The sequence below is a fragment of the Parus major genome, chromosome 17, assembly GCF_001522545.3.
Source record: "Parus major isolate Abel chromosome 17, Parus_major1.1, whole genome shotgun sequence".
Classification (NCBI taxonomy): Eukaryota; Metazoa; Chordata; class Aves; order Passeriformes; family Paridae; genus Parus; species Parus major.
The window spans coordinates 8461387-8465810 of NC_031785.1; the positions used below are offsets into that span (position 1 = coordinate 8461387).

Below are 4424 nucleotides of genomic sequence, written 5' to 3' on the forward strand. Positions count from 1 at the left end.
AACCCCACAGCATCCTCGCTGCTGTCTCCAAACCTCCCAGTGACATTTCACCACCCACAGCTCTGCTCCCAAACTAAACCTTCCCTCAGGGATATTTGCACGGCCATTTGGATGAGTTCTGAGTGGGTGCATCTTGTAATGGAAAGGACATTTCTCTCGCTGAGAGAGTTTCCTGGCTCTGACGTAACTGGGAAGATGATTTCTCAGTGTGTCAGCTCCACTGCCAAGCCACAGCCTGGTGCTCACCGGCAGGGCTCCAGTTTGCTGTGCCCACAGCAGGTTTTTCCAGCTGGCATTTCACACCCGCCCCTCCCCGAGTGCCAACACCCTCCTGATCCCAGGCTGTCCCTGCATCTCCATCAGGGATGCTGCAGGAAATCCATTCTTCTCATTCCAGCCTCCTCCATCCCAAATGTTCACCCTTCCAGCTCCGTTTGCTGTGGCTAAAGGTTGGCAGAGGCGATGGGAAGTGATGAAGAGGTGCAAAGCTCTGAGCGCCTTGCGCGGTTACCTGAGCACCAGAATCTTCTGGAGTTTGCAAAACCAGGCCGGAAATTGCTCAATGACAAAACTTCTATTCTCTCTCCTTCCAGTCAGGCTAAAAATAAAAGAAAGCCCTTGTGCCAGGCTCACTTCTGCTGCAACCACACTTGTCTCAGCAGAGTTAATGGGGTGAGGATGGGCCTTTACCATGTTGTTTTTCAGCGCTGCAACTTCCAGTCACAGCCAGAGCAGGGAAACGGAAACCAGCGGTGGGTGAGGCAGCCCAGCACTGCTCCCTTCACCACCAGCAGCTCCCCAAAATCCACCCCACCTTCTCCTGCTCAGCACCAAGGTGTCTGCAAGGCAGCTTTTAGCTGGAGGGAACTGGGGCAAGACCCAGCTCAATCCCACTCCTGTAAGGTCTTTGTGTTTAGGCAGGGCCTGGGTGCGCCTTAAGGAGGTTTGAAGGTCTTACAGCCCTGCTCTTGCCCATCTTTTACAAAATTGGCATCTAATTTTTGTTTTGTTGGCCTGTAGATGATGCATTCCTCCTGGAAGTGAAGAGTGGGGAAGACAATTTGTTATTTCACCAAGGGTGAGAAGCAGCATTGATCAACCTGATGGATAAATGGCTTGTGCTTCCAGCCCAGCAGGGTTACAGCTGCAGCTGTGACAGGGTGAGCTGTCCACGGAATTCCTGACCATCCCAATGAGGTGCTAGGAGACAGGAATATGGGATACAGCCAAGACACCAGCTGGACACCCCTTTTCTGGGTATTTCCCGTTCCAGTACAGTGAACTCCCACACAGGGGGGATTTTTCTGCACCTGAATGTCCATCCCAGCATCACCCCCCAGCTGAGCTTGTGGCAGGGACAAAGCCCACAGCATGGGGACATTTTGCTGCAGCAGGTCACAGAATATCCTGAGCTGGGAGGGACCCCCAGGATCACCCAGCCCTGCCCAGACCCCCCAACATCCCACCCTGGGCATCCCTGGAGCTCTGGCAGCCTCGGGGCCGTGCCCATTCCCTGGGGAGCCTGGGCAGTGCCAGCAGCCTCTGGGGGAAGAACCTTGCCCTGATCTGCAGCCTGAGCCTGGCCTGGCCCAGCTCCAGCCGTTCCCTCACGCTCAGGAGCGATGTGCCTGAGCAGGATTGGGTTTTCACTCTCTAATGAGCATTTCAGTGAGAGGTTATTGCTCTGCACTGTGTGACAGGAGGGTGAGAGCTGAGGCAGTGAGGTGACAGGTGAATTCCTTCCGCTAAACAGGAACAAGGCTCTGTGGGCTGTGTTGTCACAGGCTGGAAGGAGATAAGGCTCCCCACTGGTGAGATTTCATGAGAATTGATAATTTAAATCCCTTGCAATGTCTAGCAACTGTAATTATATTCCATACCTTAAATAACTAAAAAAGATTCTCCAATATCTTACAGTGTCTGTGACAGGGAGAACGAGGAGCTGAGCATTCCCTTGGGACAGGATGTGCAGATCACTGGGAAAGAAAAGAGTGGATAAGGTGAGATTGATGTGCAGATCCTGAAGTTTCTCCAACCTTTGCTCATTTTTCTAAACAGATCTGAGCCAGGGAGGACAAAAAAAAAAAAAAAATAAACCTCAAGGACACTTCATTTATGCATCCAAACAAGACTTGGGACCTTGAGTTTCTGACCCTGACTCCACTTACTCAGTTACGGAGTTACCGTAAATGACTTCAGCAGCCACCCCTTAAATCATCTCAGAAAATGCATGGAAATATTAAGCAATAACAATAACAATAAAAAGAATCCACCCCATCTTTCCATTCAGTCAGACACACATTTACAAACATCTTTTGGGCTGAAATAAAAGCAGACAGCAATGGTTTAGAGCATCACCCACAGCTCTGCGGTCCTGGCAGAAGTCCCCCAGCTCCTGCTCACTCAGGTGACAAGTTCAGGTACAGGGGACAAAGCTCAATCAGGAAACAGAATATTGGGTGGAAGGGAAATTCAACCAACTTGAATTTGCTTCGATTGTTGTGCTGAGGTCGGGAGCGCTTCCCAGCACCTCGCTCCGGTGTGACCTTCACACCAACCACATGAGAAAGGGCTTTTCACAGCCCGGGGGCCAGAAATGACTGACTGCTGACTCAGGCAGCAGCTGCTGGCACAATTACTCACTTTGTCCCTCCTGCTGGTTTCCCTGCTCTCCCAGGCTCTGGGAGGCACCTCTGGGTCTGTGCTTCATCACCAGCTGCTCCTGCAGAAGGGGACAGCAGTCAGAGGGGACACGGGGTAGAGCCCAAAACTCTGCAGAACAATCAAAGCCCTCTGTGCTGGCTCTTTTTTGTAAAGAGGTTTTGTTTCCTGGCTGTCCTTAACAACTCTTAGCATTTATCCTTTCCCAAAGATCCACCTGGTCAGAGAGACACCCACAGGCCCTGCAACAACTGCCAATGGATTTGTCTCTTCTGCACCTCTGTGACACCTGAGTCCCTCTGGAGCAGGCAGGAATGCCAGGGCTTGTCAGACATCCCAGCCCATCCTTGGCACTGACCCCAAACCGCTACATGGGCCTTGCCTGGGACCCTCCAGGACACTCTGGGGAGGTTCCCCTGCCACAGTCTGAGTGAGCTGCCAGCTGTTGAGCACATCTGGGGCCTTGATGGATGTTCCTCTCACACCACTGTGAGCCCACACTAATAATAAATAATAAATAATCCTATTGTGGGCTTTTCCCCATCCCCAAGTGCTGCCATATCAAGCAGAAACCACTCAAACACCCAGAAATGACTGGAAAGTTGAAAAGAAGAGATGCCTGAAAATCCTGCAGCTCATTGTGGGCCAGGCCCGAGCTCCTGCTTTCATCACCAACTTCCTCTGAGAGCACAAAGCACGTCTGGCTCCCTGTGCCCTGCCTTTGCCCACAGCTGGGAGAAGGAGGTGACTGTTTTTGTCACTTGGCTGATGCACGTGTGCTGAGTCCTCTTCTTGCTGACAGGGCACTGAGGATTCATCCAGGCCTGCCTGGGATGGGAGCAGGGCTGCCCAAGGTCCCCACAGCTCCCTGGGGTTGTCACCAGCACCGGTTGCTGTCCTGGCTCCTGTCAGTCCTAAAGGCTCAGGGTGGTGGAAATGGGAATGTGATCAGCCCAAGCAGGACCAGGGTCATCTCCTGAAGGCCCAGAGATGTGGCAGACACTCCAGACCAAAGGCTTTTCCATGTTTGGAGTCCACCCCAGCAGTTGTACCTAATAAAAAGACATTCTCCTTTTGTGTTATACTTTCTTGGGGGTTGGAAATGACCTTAAAAACCATCTCATCCCACTCCCTGCCATGGGCAGGGACACCTTCCACTACACCAGCTTGCTCAGACCTGGCCTTGGACACTTCCAGGGATGGGGCACTCCATGATTTTAAGATGATTCCACGATTTTCTGCAAACGCAGCTCCTGCAGACAAGCCCTGGAGCTCAGTCAGGGAAGGGCTTTTCCCAGAGCAGCTTTATCAGCGTGTCCCGATCCGTGTGACACCGCAGGGCACGGCTGTGTCAGCGCTGCTCCCTGCACGGTGATAAGGCTGTCACACACCCAGGGATGCCTTTATCACCCGTTTCCCATTGATAAGGAGCTGTAACACACATAAACCCGGCCTGCACTGAAGCCCCAGTGTGTCACTGAGTGTGTGGCTGCTCTGTTTGAGCGGTGACTGCACTGCAGCTCTTGTACAGCGCGTGCCTGGATCACTGAGAGCACCCAGGGAAGTGTCACCAACCCTCAGGGATACACATTTTCCCAGTCATCCACCCCTCTGAGACAAGGCCTGAGGGAAAAAATGTTCAAAAGGATGTTTTTTCCCTTGGTGTGTGGAAAGATCCGTGCCTCGTGTGTGATGCAGGGCAGGCAGCTGCTGCTATGGAGCTGAGCATGGCAAACCCTGAGCTAGAATGGACCCCCAAGATC

The 4424-nt window shown here is 52.5% G+C and overlaps 1 long non-coding RNA gene across 1 annotated transcript; it reads right to left on the minus strand.

Annotated features, from left to right (window-relative positions):
* Positions 1-6: 6 nt before the first annotated feature.
* LOC107211956 lies at positions 7-4413 on the minus strand. The gene is made up of 3 exons (XR_001524345.3): positions 2644-4413; positions 1881-1976; positions 7-1034 (listed from the first exon to the last, which is right to left on the minus strand). It is a non-coding gene; the product is annotated as an uncharacterized LOC107211956 (long non-coding RNA).
* Positions 4414-4424: the final 11 nt, after the last annotated feature.